Below are 15,726 nucleotides of genomic sequence, written 5' to 3'. Positions count from 1 at the left end.
AAAAATCCCCCCTCTGTGAACGTGTGCGCGGCAGCGCGTATGAGAAGAAGGGGAGACTTCGCCCGCACCTCTATCAGTCTGCCCTGCATCTTTCCACCGGACCGCAGTGGATACAGCCGACTGTACACGAGTGCGTCTGACATACAGCACAATGTAAAATAGGTGTTTTCTACAGAGAGGGTTTCACAGGTACGTTTGTTTGGAGGAGCACCGCACAAAGCGCGATCGTTCCCTGGCTTTTTCCTCCGCGCTCGCTCTTACCTCAGCCGCAGCCCGTAAGTGGGATGCGGGATACGCAGCATCACCGGTGCCGTTAGAATAATCCCAACAGATAAACCTTGCAGTTCAGCGGGCCTATCAGATTTTAAGGCAACTGGTTTTCTAAAGGCTGAGCAGGGAGAGTAAAACTGCTCGCTGGTGTGTGTGGGGGGAAGAAAAAGACACTGCTTTTCTCCGGGAGATAAAGTGAGGAGGGATTTTCCAACTAACGGGGATGTGGCTGTTTTTCCACTGTCCTATAAAGCGGGAAATGATTTGGTCATCCAAAGATCAGATTTAAACTGGACTGCTCTTGATCTTATCAGTAACGCATTTTATCTGCCCGTTTATCTGCCCTGGGAATCTCGGTGGTGGAGGGAGACGCGGAGCAAGATCCAGAGAACTATACAGAGGAAAACTGAGTTACTCTTCAATTACGCTTTTTCTTGCAAATTGACGTATTTCTGGGCAGCGGACGTAATGCAAAAGTAAGGGAGAATATTGGAAACGCAGACAAGACGCAGCACAGGTAAGGGAAACTGCTTATTAAGATGTGAAGAGAGCAATATATGCAGCAACAGAAACCATTCTTAACGGGTTTAACGGCAGTTGGGGGGGGAAAAGCAAGAAGCTGTAAGATGCGGCAACGAATGACTAAACATTTAATGCTGCTGGATCTGTAGATCAGAAGTTAAGGCACGGACTATTCTGTGGTCACTACTTAAACGGGGGGTTTAACCTGTCTGATACCAAATACTTAAGCTGGCGATTTGTACCCTGTGAGTCTGTATGTTACTGGTTTTAATGAGCCAGTTGCGTTGGTGAACTGGAGCCTAATTGTTGCACGCTGGGCTGAATGGAAACTGTCCTTGTGCAGCAGTGACTTGAGAGCGCGGCTCAATAAGCAATCAAACATCATTTGCTGGATACGAGGCAGAAGTCGCAGACGTTTCAGTCGTGACGAATGACAGGAGAAAGTATTCACTTTAAGTGGGCTGATTCAGACCAAGTGTTAAATTCACCAAGGGTGTGATCAATAGGCTGACTGCTCTACTCCAGTTAGATGCTGATTTATGCTCTTTACAGACTTGGAGTGATAAACTTGTACTCGTTCGTTTTTTTGTTATGTTTTATTTTTAATTACACGGGAATAAAGAAGGGACGGATGAACGTGAAGATGAAATGAGATACACAGAAGGAGATGGCTAAAAAAAACACACGCACTCATTTTTGGCTCCACCTTGTGGTTCAGTTTGGTGCCTGAGTTTGACTCTGCCCGTAGCATCCTCAGACTTTTTATGTTATTTATAGCATGATGGTAGAAAAAACCCCGACTTATTATAGTCTCTTATAATTAATGTGATGTGCAGTGATGCAGTGCTTAATGGAAATGTGTGCTCGGTGTGACCAGAGATAATGGCGGGTCACAGTTACAAACAGGGTAAAAAAAAGAGCTGTTTTGCTTCTGTCCATTAAAGACTTCACAGTCTCTTCGTGTCACAAAGACAGGCGTCTATTTTCAATTCCACAGGTCTTGTGTTATGTGGCTTTGCCTTCCACAGCATCAATGCAACCCATTGAGAAGTAATTTATGATAAATTGTACTTTATTTTCTTTTAAAAATATATCATTTCGGCTGAGCTTTTTTTTTTTTTTTTTTTTTTTTTTTTTTTTGCCATTTTGCAAAAATAAAATAGTTCCTGAGAACTTGATTGGCAGGCACAAGGTAACCACCTGTTTGTGCCAGCTGATGTTTGCATTTCTGCAAGCTCAAGTACTTTTTTGTTGATCTCAGAATGAGTAAATGCTTCATCCATAACCACAAACTGCTTAGCTGGCTCTCCCTCTTGTTATAAGTCAGATATTTGTGCAACAGAATCAATTTCACGTTCATAATTTTATCTGTAGCTTGGCAATTCAAGTTCACGGGATTTGGATGCCAAGTGCTACAGCTGATGCCTGAAAAGAACACTTTAGTTTGACAGCCCATAACTGGGATTGTAGATACTCTTGGAAAGGTTTATATGTAATCACAAACTGGGTACATATGAACTATTTATTGTGCTGCAAGTTATAATTCAGATTTTGTTCCAAGCGATATAGTGTTTGGGGGCAGACAGTCATTCAAATAACTGGTCAGTACTGCCAGGTAGCTAAATTATACATACACATCCACCCTAGACAGGTTGCCAGTCTGTCACAGGGCTGACACATGGAGAAACAGAAAGATTCACCTCTACAGCCAATTTAGAATCACCAACCTTAACTCTTGCACATCTTTGGACTGTAGAAGGAAGCCCACAGGAGTACAGGGAGAACATGAAAATTCCACACAGATTGCTGTATATCACTTACTGTACAAAACTCTCAATCCACTGTGTGTTTTTCTGTCTAGGTATGCTTTTACTGCATAGCTGTGTGTTTGGGATTGTCATGCTGAAAAAAGTTTGTCACAGTCTGGCACTTTCCAGATGGTATTGCACGGTGGATTCAAATCTGATGGCACTTTTCTTTGTTCATAATTCCACCAATTTAGACAACTGGCTGAAATGTAGCACTTGCCACAATTTGCAGGTGGCTGTAGTCAGTCACTGTTTTACCTTTCTCCATACCCCCATCATATAACAATTGACTAGAATTTGAACTTAAAATTTCAAATTTGGATTCATCACTCCATGAGACCTGTTGCCACTCATTTAGTCTAGTTGTTGTGTAATTTGGCATACTGCTGCTTTTTCTCCATTTCCCTTTCTTAAGAATGGCTTGTTGACAACCACCCTTCCACTGAGACCTGATGAAGCTTAAGTGACTGTATCGGGTCTGATTTTTTCTTATGGACATGACTTTTAGACACTATTCATCTGCTCCAGATGAGATGCCTTTTTTTGTTCTTGAATTATTCACAATTAAGTGTTAAGTGGCTTAAGAGACAGATATTTCCTCTAAAAAAGGTCAGGTGCAAGGACTGAAAAAGGAAAAAACTTTAAAAAACATTCAGAAATGTTGGGGAATTACTGCTCAAGACCGCTTTAAAAAATGACAAAAATGTATGCTTAGAAGTAATGAGAGGTGGCTCAGGATTTATTGCACAGATAACGACTGTCAAACACATGTACAAACCTTTAGACACTGATCTTCAGCTAAAATAAGCATTTATTAGTGTACTTGGATTATAAACCTTCACACTTCATGCAAGTTCCACTCCTAGGCTTGGGGTATAGCATTTTCTCTAATTTGCTGTGGGTTTGTATCATTAAATCAAGCAGGACATGTTCAGGTGCTTTCAGCAGAGTATGTGTCATTTTCACCAAGATTATTTGAACACTTAAAAGTGTGGGTGATATGCACATTTTGTTTGAAAAGCTTACTCCATTAGGCTAAATTTAGGAAAATTATGTTCAGCCTTCAGAATCAGAATCAGAATACTTTATTGATCCTTGGGGGAAATTATTTTGTACTGGAGATGTATCCCCTCATCACCTGCAGACTAAAAGTTCAGTGTGAATCTAGTGAGTGTATGACTGCCTATTCGAACCTCATTTTAAACCCTAATGACTAAATTAGCCGCAAGCATTCTCCTGGGCTAATGCTAATATTAGCCGCAATTAGCATCTCGCTAAGCATTTAGCTAAATTTAGCAGCAAAGCTGCACATATTCTGACTACAGTGAATTTCATATATATAATTTATATGCTACTGTGGAAGGTTGTTCATTTTATCCAGTTTGTTTTTCATTGCCAAAACAATGCTAAAAGCTTTTAGGGATTAAAACAACCAACTGATGTTCATTAATTGTTGTTGTTTTTGTTTTTTTTAACTGCCCTCTTATGCATACAAAGCAAGCTGAAACAGCTTCAGGTCTAGTGGAATTTATTTTGAGATAATCTTCTCACATTTCACCCTCACCTCTTCCTTTTAATCTTCCAACACTGCCAAACTGTATTCCTTTAGCCTCATATGCATGAAAAGCAAGCATATGTTGGGTATAATTTTGTTATGACTTGGCTTGGTAGGACTTCAGTGGTGCCTTTAATTCATTTAAATGTCTCCATTTACTGTTAAGCTTAACTATCCACCTGTGACAGATTAAAATAAAAAATAATTCAGTTTGGTTATATCCAACCCAATTCAGCTTCAGGTCTCCACAAACCAGGTTTTTCCAGGTCCCAGAACAGCTGCACAGGAGTGGCCCACAGGTAAAGTCTCTGTCACAGATGTTTGAAAGTGAGTGGGAGGATTCCACTTGGATTCTCACACAGATGTGGATTTCTATTTTTAGTGTCGTGGGTTAAGGCGCGATGGTTCTGTTTTTGTGTCGCACCAGGAGAAGGTGTGCATGCTGGTCAATTACACAATTTTATTTGGTCAAATTCAACTCCTCTGCTTGCGTTTGTAAATTTCATGGCTGTGCTTCATGGTTTCATTTCTGAGATGGGTGGAGTGCAGCTCACTTTACCTCTCGCTGGCTTCTATTTATTTGTTTGTGTTCTCCGGAGTTCGCTTGTTTGCGGCGGGGTGCGTTACAAAACAGTTCCAATGATTTTATAGCGCACCGCGGGGCAGTTTACAGCAGTTTTTCAGTATATTTTGGGTCTACATTGGTCTTTTGTTGCGGTGGAGACACACTGCAGACCTTAATTTTGACTTTTTACTGTCGATATATCTTATTGTTTGTTATGCACTTATTAATAGCTCTCACATTATCCATTTTATATGCATACCTCCTGTAATTTATGTAACATTTACAGCTGGGCCATGAGCCACATTTTTCTCACAGACTGTTATTCGCTGACCTCTAGACTAGGATAAGTGAATTTATGTTCTAACACGGGCTCCAATTACTGAAAAGCCGCCCCGGTTAGCTGCAGCACTGATAATACTCTAGAAATTCCTAAATTAAGAATTTTGTAGTGATGAATATTTATGACTATGGTAATTCAAGGGCCTTCATTTGCTACAGCTTTTTAAAGGGTACACGATTACTAGCAAAACAAATAATGATTATTATGGTAGCAGTGCTTTAGAGGGAAGGGTGAACACCTCATTTGCAGTAACAAGAGCCTGCTATTTATTGAAATGTTCATTGTAATCTAACAGATGAACACGTCGGCACAAATGGATACAAATTCTGCTGAGAATTATTGTTGTTGGGTCGGTGAGAGGTCAGGCAGAGGAAGGAAGTACAGCATCTACTAAAAAATTTATTATCGTCAATTGGTGACCCATGTTTTTAATTTTTAAGAATTTCTGCTTTCACACACTGTGGTCAGTCAGTGTTTATATGGACAGCATTTAAATCTGCTGGGATGCTTGTGTTTGCTGTCCTTCTTGTTAGATACACAAGTTCATCTCCTTGTTAATGCAAATATCTGATCAGCCAATCACATGGTGGCAATTCAAAGCTTTTAGGCACATAGACGTGGTCAAGATGACCTGCTGAAGTTCAAATTGAACATCACAATGGGGAATGGTTGTTAGTCTGAGTATTTCAAAAGATGCTGATCTTCTGGGATTTTCCTGCACAATCATCTGTAGGGTTTCCAGAGAATTTTCAGTCAGCTGCAGTTCACAGAGGTCAGAGGCGAATGACCAGACTGCTTGGAGCTGATAGGAAGGCAACACTAACTCAAATAACCACTAGTTACAACCAAGGTATGCAGAAAAGCATCTCTGAATACACATGTTCCGGCTGGAAGCAGATGTATTAAACAGCAGAAGACCACACTGGGTGCCACAGCTGTCAGCTTAGATAGACAATAGAAGGTTGTCCAACTGATTGGTCTTAATGTCTGTTGACACATTCGTATGGTAAGGTCAGATTTTGCTAAAAACAACATAAAAGCGAGGATCCATCCATCCTATGAGGGATATTTTCTTGGCACGCTTTGGGCCCATTACTACCAAATGAGAATTGTTTAAATACCCAAGTAATCTTTTGACCATGTCCGTCCTTTCACGACCACAGTCCGGCATTCTTATGATGGTTGCTTGCAGCAGGATAATACTCTTTGTTAAAAAGCTCAAATCATCTTAAACTGGTTTCTTCAGTGTGACAATGAGTTCATTGTACTCAAATGGCCTCCACAGTCAACAGATCTCAACCCAAGAGCACTTTTTGGATGTGGTGGAACGTGTGACGCTGTCATGTCAATATGGAGCAAAGTCTCTGAGGAGTGTTTTCAACAGCTTGTTTAATCAATGCCATGAAGATTTAAGGCAGGTCTGAAAGCAAATCTGGTACTGGTATGGTGTAACATAAAACTATGAGTAACTGTTGTTCAGTGAAGTGAGGGGTATCACAGATGTTTGGGTATTCATTTTCATTTAGTTTACAGGTGTGTTGCATACTGTAATTTTATACATGACCCAGCCCTCATGGTTTGTTTGATGGTGCTTTTGAGGTCTTAGCTGATTATGTTGAAGGTTAATTATCATCAGGTACTCTCTGCCTCTCAGTGAGGGGACAGAGTGACAATCATTAGTCCTTAACAAAGTCTCTTTTCCTGCGAGTAGGAAGGAACAGCGCTGTCGTGCTCTGCATCTGCCTCACTTCATTTAGTCTTCACTGCAGCTTGCTCACACACACACACACACACACACACGACTGAATGCTCACACATAGTTGGTATGCATTAAATATGCATTTAAAACAAAAGAAAAAAAGGTTAAATATTGTCTGCCAGCTGAGGAGGCTTCCTGTTTTCATTCTTGGAGCCATGGGTCATGTTTAGCATATTCATTGTGCTAATATGGCTGGTGGAGTTGCTCACTCAAGGTTACATTAACAATGTCCTTCTCATGGTAAACACAGCATTCTAATGGCACTCAGGTATTCCTCTCCACTTTTCTAATTTCCACCCATACTAGTGAGCAGTAGTCAAGGCACTCACCTCAGTGCTTTTGAGTATAGATCCACAAAATTATTGAAGTTGGAGAAAAGTCACTTACCAACTACTTCTAGTACGGTACACTGCCTTTTTCCAGTTTCTAGTTTTTTTTGGACTAGCTTCCCTCATTTAGCTTCTCTCACTCATCATTTTAAGTTAAACTTTACTCGGGCTGAGAGCAAGGTTAAATTCCCATTTTGCCGAACTTGATCATTCAATCTGACATTTTCTCTTTATGTGTGACAAGATGTATTTTGCTTAGTTTTGCCGTCTAATGTTCTTCTTCAAACAAAGCAGAAGCTGCGATAATTGTTTGTTGAAGTGACTAACACAGGATCTTCTACTGAAGAAACATCGATTTAAGGTTTATTTACAGAAAGTGGTGTAAAAAGATTTCTTCAGATTGATATTTTTTAACCTAGTGACCATTGGTCAAAAGGGACAGAATACCCTGGACAGCACATCAGCTCAAACTAGTGAGGTTTGGTCAGAGATTCAGAGGTTTGGAACCAAATAGATTTGTTGTTATTTACTTACACGATACACCATAATGGAAGTATTAAACTCTTGTTTAGCCTGTGAGTAAGCCAACTTAAAGAGAGAACATTATTGATGGTGTCATTGATCTCTGTGTGTTAGCTTACAGAACAAAGACAGCTCTCCAAGCCAATATACACTTTGTCTTGTAATTACTAAATCTAACTACTTAAGGCACTTTGGAAAGTTTTGAGGTTAATCTTAACTTTGTCACCTAATTTCAAAGAACAACAACAAAAGTACAACACAATCAGCTTTCCAAATTTGTAACTTCTAAAATCATAGCTTTAGGCCTTAAGATTCACTTGACAATATGAAACCTGGTGGTAATTTCTCACTTTTTCTGACAATTATTTCTGAGATGAATAGCGTGTCTTTATTTTGTCATCCAAGCTCCCACCAGACAGCACAGACTTAATTAAGGTAATAATAGAAAGTCAAGATTTAGTCAAACAGATTTATATTCTGTCAAAACAAAATCAAGGTCACAGTTAGAACAAAAACAACTATAATAGACAAATTTTGCTGCCAGGGCGCCGGAGGAAAGCCCAATTTGCAGCCACCTTTGCAGGGATCAAAGGTCATCATACTGAGTCACATTCTGTAAGCGTGGAGCCTTCAGCTCAATTTCATGGACTTTCCAAGTGAACACGCTGGAAAAAGCAATGAATCTTTTAATTATGGCTCACAACATGCTGTTAACTGCTGTGTAGTGAGATTTTATAGTGAAATGAGAATTGTAATTATAGATGACATAAAGTAATTAGGAGGAAACAGCTTGTGAGTAGCCTAGTTCATACAGTATCCTATGATTGGAGATTTCCATCTATACTTAAAAATACAACACCTCTCTTACTCATACTACACAACTGTCTGGACACCTTTCTTGTGTCTGTGAAGACAGCAATCATTGATTTTTATACTATGCCCTTTAGATGTAATCTCTTTATGCAAATTTTCTAACAATGTATACTGTGGGTATATATTCAGCCCTATTTTAAAAACACCTTAGTGTTTCCCTAGCTTTCAAGGGAGGGGAGACAAAAGACAACGTTATTTGAGTCGATGAGAACTCGATTGCTTACTGTAAGTTCAATAAAAGTCTCCCAACAACAGATAATCTAAAACAAAAGCAGGACAGACGCCGGCCCCAGACGTCTGAAAGTCTGATAGCAAAGCACCAGCAGCCCTCCTGCTGTGTTACAGCTGAACCACTCATCAAGCACAGGAGGACAGGCTTTGACCCACGATTCATTTAAGAGGCGGAAGAGGGATAACAGTTGTTATTAACCCAAACGGTCCAGTTTTTATTGATGCAGAACACAAAACACTTAAATTACAGAACATATAAAACTCTTTTGTCCACCTCCTGTGGCTTCCTGTGGCTTTGACAGAATAAACGAGAAAATACAAATGCACAAAGGTTATTTTTTGAATATTTTCATTTTTGTTTAGCGTTGCTGTAAGTGATTCTTCACATTTTCCAAATGTGGAGTCTACACAGTAAATAAAGAAGGTGTTGTACTATTTGTATCGCAGCCTGTGTCTGTGCATTATGCTTGTAATTGGTGGCTAGCATGGATATATAAACACAAACTTGCTGTTGGCAAACTTGCTTGCTTTCTCTGCCAGCGCCACTAGCTTACTTTACTTCCTATGAAATCAGAACTGGCCTTTTTTTAAAGAAACTTTTATTGTTTCAAGTTGCTAAATGTTAGAAATATGATCAAATGGCTGGGGCCATAAAGTGTTTGCATGTTCTCTCTATATCTGCATGGGTTCTCCAGCTTCCTCTCACACTCCACAGACATGCTATCAGTGGGGTTAGGTTGTTTCACTGGATTTACATCCTATAGGTGTACCCAGTGAGTGTATTTTCTAAGCTAAATCTTTAGCACACATTCCTAGGTTTCAAATAAGTCAATCGCGAGCCATGCTTTCTGTTGATCTGTTTGCTTGAATCTATCTATTGGAAAGATTTCTATAAAGCCAGACGAATGAATAAATAAACAGTGAAACTATGTAATAAAGAAAAAGAGTTATAGAAGGAAAAGTGCTAAAGAGAAATTTCTGAGTATATTGTGAATAAATACTAGGCTGAGCAAACACGGTATTACATCTGCAAGGGCCATTTGCGAGGCGCTGACAAGAAAAAGTGAAGTATGATTCATCGTCTCGTTGCGTTCTCGATCAATTGATGGATTGGACAGGGGAGCCCAACTCTCCAAAGTTGTGAAGGTTAACCAGCTGCCACACATCCATCGTTTAGCCTTTGAAGCCTTCACGCAGCAACTAGAGATAGTGAAAGTCAAAGACATGCCATTTACTCGCATGCTGTTGTACTCAATGGGGTGTATGCACAAGGCGTTTGACAACCTCAGAATACACGCAAGATAAATCCTCCTTCAGATTCTCCTCAGCGTTTTCACAATGTAACAGCAGGAAACGCTGAACATGAGAGACCTACTCTAAAAACATAATCATTAGGGATAAAAGCTGAACAGGCTGCACAGAAATTTAGGGGTTTTTTTTTGCAGAACATTTCTGTTCTACTCGTGTCTTTGTGGCCCAGCTGCAGCAATGCACTAAAAAGTGCCATTTCGTGTATGTATCTGTGCATGCACTTCACTTAACCTTTTCTATTTAATCAGTTTTCTTACAACAGTTTGCCCATCTGTGAGCACAGTGTGACTTTGAGAGCAGTGCATCTGTCTGTCTGTGATGATCCATATCAACTGCGCTGCTTGTCAACTGTTTAGACAGTGATGAATGAGATGCAGAATATGTGCAAAGCAGGCGGCCACAGATAAAACGCTTTCAAGAATCGAGATCTACCTGTTGTGAATAGGAAGGAGAAAACCTGAATGGATACAGCTCATTTATATGTGTGTGTATATATATGAAGTACTGCCACAGTTTTTACATCCATAGCAAGCTAGTTCTAAATCAAAGTTTAGATCAAAGAGTGTGTTTCCTAACTAGGAAGTCGCAGGAATTCAAAGCTATAACTGTCAACTTCATTGCCTAAGTTAAATGAAGTGAAAGAATTACTCTGCAAGCGTTGATTTCATAGGCTATGACAACTGTGGGTGGCAGACCCAGTCAGTTGCAGCCATTTAATAAATGTTAATTCAGTGATTTGGCTCAAGTACAAACTGCAAATATTGGCTGTCTGGTTATTGTACTCTCAGTCAGAGCACTAGTTACTGCTTGTCAATACGAAATACGTGCTCACTATCATTTTGATTATTATAAATAGATGCTCTAATTTACTCTCTCTTTATATTAGTTATTTGTCTTTATTAGTTTTAATAGTAGTTTTATTGTCACTTCTTTTTATATATACTGGTAGTTATTACTTCTTATTTTCTCAGTCTACTTACCTTGTGTGTGTGTTTTTTGACACTTTCTTTCTAAGCAACAACAAAAAGAAAAGTCGGCGTCATGTCCACCTGTTCCCCATTAGCTCCCAATCAATGCTTTGTATATATAGCCTTTTATTTTCCTGCATTCTCAGGTTTTGCTCAAGTTGTGTTTAAGTACAAGCCGTGCTAATTAAAGCTCACCATTTATTTGCATTCAGTTTGTGTGTGCATTCTCATTAAACATAACAATTGGTCTCTGTCTAGGTTGAGGCATCCTAGTGTCAACGAGCACCTACGAGGAATTTTTAAAATAGCCTTTTACATCAGGAAGCTTTTAGTCTTTTTATAAAACCTTAATGGGAGTCATTGGAGGACAGTATAAAGGCTGTGTATATAGTAGGTGAGTCCCTACACTACACTACGAAGCAGAATTTAAGCCTTAAATTTAAGCCCAGGTTTTGAGTGTCATAAAGGTGCTTTACTTTTTAACGGGGTGCCATGGTAACTGCTGCAAACCTAACCTTCTGCAGGCTAGGTTTGAGATAAGAGAGTATCACTGTTCACCGAGCAATCGTTTCTCTGAAAAATACTGTCACTGTTCATGGAAGAATAGAACAAGATGATAAATCGTTTTTAGAGACTGTCAAAAGTTGCCTTTCCCTTGATAAGCTTTGGCGAGAGCATTCTCAGGAGCAGTTTCACATCTTGCTTTTTTAGTGTTGGCTAGAATTAATAGTTTATTTTCCTATAAATAAGCTTTCAAAAATGCAAATACTTCTCATGTAAAATGTACTTACAGGTGTAAATGATGTTTTTGTAGTTATTATTTGCTGTAGTTGAAAGACAAAATGCTAAAATTATCGCCATGAAAAACACTTTATTTATGTAACTCATTGTTATCACTGCCCCATTATAAAGACACAGGAATGAATATGTCTAATAACAGACACAGTCAGGACTTTTTTGCTTTTCTTTACAGACTAAATTTCTACTTTTCTAGTGATGCTGACCAAACCGTGATTCCCGTGCACATACATTAATATGGAGCTGTTCCCATCGCAGATATTCACGCATCATTACTTTGGCTGAAACAGCCGTGGTGTGGTATATATTATGTAATCCACCTCTTCATATGTTTTTTTCCAATTTTACAACTTGTAAAAATATTTAAATCTACTGCCAGTACAGCTGTCCGTGTTTGTGGTTGCTGCCGTGACAGCCCCATTTATTTGAATGTTTGGTGTATTGAAAAGCTCTGGGTTGATAAATCAAATAAAAATGACCTTAGGGTGACAGCTTAGCAGAACTGCCGGTGTTGGGGTAAGAGAAGTCAAATGAACCTCTCAGTGAGGGTTTTGTTTCAGCTTTTATCAACTTTTATTATCAGATTTAATTTTATATTTATCCGTTAAGGTTTTCAGTTAATAAACTGTCCGTGGTCTCTTAAAGCTGCCTCCTCAGCTTTAAACATGGCATTGAAAATAATTCACCCAGACCCTTCCTGATATACTAAAGGCCCAACTCAAAGCCTTCTTTTATCTCTAAACTATTCTAAAAGTTGTTGGAGCACAACTCAGGAAAGTTTTGCAGAAGCATAATGTTCTTGATAAATTTCAGTGAGATACATTACACTTTAAGTCTTCCTTAAAGTCTCGAATGACCTAATGTTGCCTGCAGATAACGGTGACTGCTCAGTCCTTGTTTTACTGGCCCCAAGCTAAGCCTCTGCTACCGTCAACCATCAGATTTTAATTCACAGGATTTCCGGGCCAGGTCTGGATTAGCTTACTTTGAACCTTTCCATCCTTTTTTTTAAAAAAAAATCAGATTTGTCCGTCTTGTGATGTGGTGTCCCACAAGGATCTCTTTTTTCATTATATATTCTCCCATCAGGTCATGTTATCAGTAGCTTTAACATAACTTCTCATCATTTGCATGATGAGGACATTCAACCATACCTTTCTTTTAAAGCCTCATGAACTGAATAAATTACCTATTCTAAATGCAATCAACGATTAGACTGCAAATAACTTTTTGCAGCTCAAAACAGACAAAGACAGCATCACTACCCAAGTCAGACTGAGATTGCAGTCTTTTTCTTCCACTATAGATGGTAATGTGCAGAACCTTGGGGTCATTTTTGATCATTTTTATGAGATTTGATTCTCACATCAAGATTTTAACCCACTGTTGTTTTTGTTTGATCTAATAAATACTGCTAAACCCAAAACATGAATTGGAGATGCTACATACTTTCATCTCTTCACATTTTCGATTATTGTATCAAACTCTTTTCAAGTCTGATCAAAGTATCTATTAATCACTTCCAATCTGTCCAAAAGGCTACTGCAAGGCTTCTAGCTCCCATAAATCATCACACGTTATCACATAACGCTTTTGCACTGGCTAAATGTCAAGCTTAGATGTCATTTTAAAATTTTGTTTTTCACTTTTACTGCCTTCTTGGGTTGGGGCACCAACTACATTATTGAATTACTACACCCCAGTACTACAAGTCGGACTCTTAGCTTCTCAGATATGGGCCTTATGATACATACCTGATTTAAGCTGTGCATAAACAAATACCCCAAAAGCTTAATGAACTTTATAAAAAAAGTAATACAAAAAAATAATAATAATAATAATAACTCTGAGTTACTGTTGCAGAAAGTGGTTTTACGAGCGACTAAATCATAGGTTGTACTTTTCACACACTTTAATTTTTCACACACAGTTTCTGCATTTTATTAAATAAATAATAACAGCACAATATTTCACATATTGTTAGTCTGAGGTTGTATTTATGTAATTTTAAGACCTGGTAAGGACCCTTTGAATTAACAGAGAGAGCACTTTCTTTTCTTATAGCATGGAACATCTGAGTTAGAAGAGAGATGAAACCTAAAACAGATAACTTACTTCTTAAAGAAAAAAAAGAACTTACTTAGATTGAGGTTAGAAGGGCAGTCTTCTTTTATTTTCACTCTTAAGTCCTGATGTACTACTCAGTGGCATGCAGTGTACAAATTAGATGGCATATTGATCATTTTCTTTCAAGGTAAACTAAAGCTGTTGCATTGACCTGGGCAGTATGCAGTCATTTATTAACACAGTGTCACAAAGCTCTTTAGGTCACTTTAGTTCAGGATGGATTTCCAAGAGCACGTCTATAACGGGTTCAGAAATGGCCTGAGACACTCATAAAGAAGGAGAGATGCATAATTTCTCTTTGTGCTATGCTGAGCCAGATAAATGGCTTTCTTGTGTTAGCCTCATCCTCATTATTATGCTACAAGGGAAGTTAGATTTTCACTACTACAAATCAATAACACATTAAAGTTGGGAACCAATAAAGGACATACAAGTGGACTGAACAAATCTTGCAACACTTTTTTTTTGAGGTAATCATCCATGGTTAACCTCTAATTTCACGGATGGCTTAAACTGCCAGGGATTTGTGTTTGAGATGAGCACGGTGTGGTGTCATTTGCATGACTGAGCTCCTCTCAATCATGCAAATGACACCAACCAGACAATTTTAACTCAAACCAAGTTAAGTTAGAAATGAATATAAGAGCTCATTCAAAGCATGATTCAACAATGAAAGCATGTCCATTATTAAAATGTTAGCCAAAGGTAAAGTTGCTTGCTAAATGGAGTTTATCGGCGGATGTGATTTGGAAGAAAATTTTGCCACTTACCGAGTTGGGTTGTCAGTAAATAGAAGTAAAAATACCTTGAGGTGTGCTTTTCAGTCTTAAACACTAGTTTGCTTGAATCCACAACTTTTAGCCTTTGGGTTATAGCTGCACTGGTGGATTTGTTGGAATTGAATTAGCAAATAAATTAACTTTACTGACCCTAACATAGCACAAGGACAGGGTCTACACAAAAGCAGGCTCCAACTTTGACTGTCAGACTGGGTATGTGTCAGCTGTGATGGGATTAAGTTTAAAGCCCCTTTCAGACGTGCAGTACTTTCCATTTATCTGAAGGCATCTGAACATCTCAGCTTCATGTTTGAATGAACACCCTGTTCATTTTTTCATCATAATAGTTGTGACAGCACAATTCCTTGGTCATACCTAAATCTGAAGTCATGTTGTCACATTATTGCAGCTATGCCTGAGTCTCCCCTGGATCTTGAATTGCTCAGCTTGGAGAATGAAGCAATAATGAACTGAGGGAGGAAAATGTAATTTTTGAGTCGATTGTATACGAATAACATCAGAAAGGGGCACAATGTGTGCCTTAACTGTGACTGAAAGTGAGAGAGTTGCGAGGCACATTAGCAATGTATTGTGCTAAATATCGCATGTTAATTCTGAAATGTAACTATTATTTGCATGTTCTATTTAATGTAATGTTACATGTAACAGTCAGCATTACTGAACATGACACCCCAACGGATGTAACCCAATGTATAAGGACACTGCTGAAAAGAGGGCTCAGAGGTATTCAGTAGTTTGGAGATATTTTGATTATTTGAGTAGTGTCTTGATGCATGCTCAGCCATCCAGGTAAAGAAAAGCCCCAAAAGTTGATTCTGTTCATCTGCATGTAGCATTTTCAGTGGGAGAAATGAGTTCAGTCAGACTGAAGAAGTCGCTTGGATGAGTGACAAAACATTTTTCCCACTGAACTTTCTGGGAAGTAGATTAGTGCGCTGCAAACTGAGT

At 38.8% G+C, this 15,726-nt stretch overlaps 1 protein-coding gene across 1 annotated transcript in view; it reads left to right on the top strand.

The window, feature by feature from the left end:
- Nucleotides 1–213: 213 nt before the first annotated feature.
- Nucleotides 214–15,726, top strand: part of LOC102199689 (glutamate receptor ionotropic, kainate 4-like) — a 306,415-nt gene continuing 290,902 nt past the window's right edge. The window contains exon 1 of the mRNA XM_013910444.1: nt 214–787. The gene's annotated coding sequence lies outside the window, so the exon portion shown is untranslated. The remainder of the gene's footprint in view (nt 788–15,726) is intronic.

This window comes from Pundamilia nyererei, unplaced genomic scaffold (assembly GCF_000239375.1).
Source record: "Pundamilia nyererei isolate P.nyererei 1_Seehausen unplaced genomic scaffold, PunNye1.0 scaffold00003, whole genome shotgun sequence".
Taxonomy (NCBI): domain Eukaryota; kingdom Metazoa; phylum Chordata; class Actinopteri; order Cichliformes; family Cichlidae; genus Pundamilia; species Pundamilia nyererei.
Note: the sequence above shows the minus strand (reverse complement) of the source record. Positions and strands in the feature narration are given on the sequence as shown.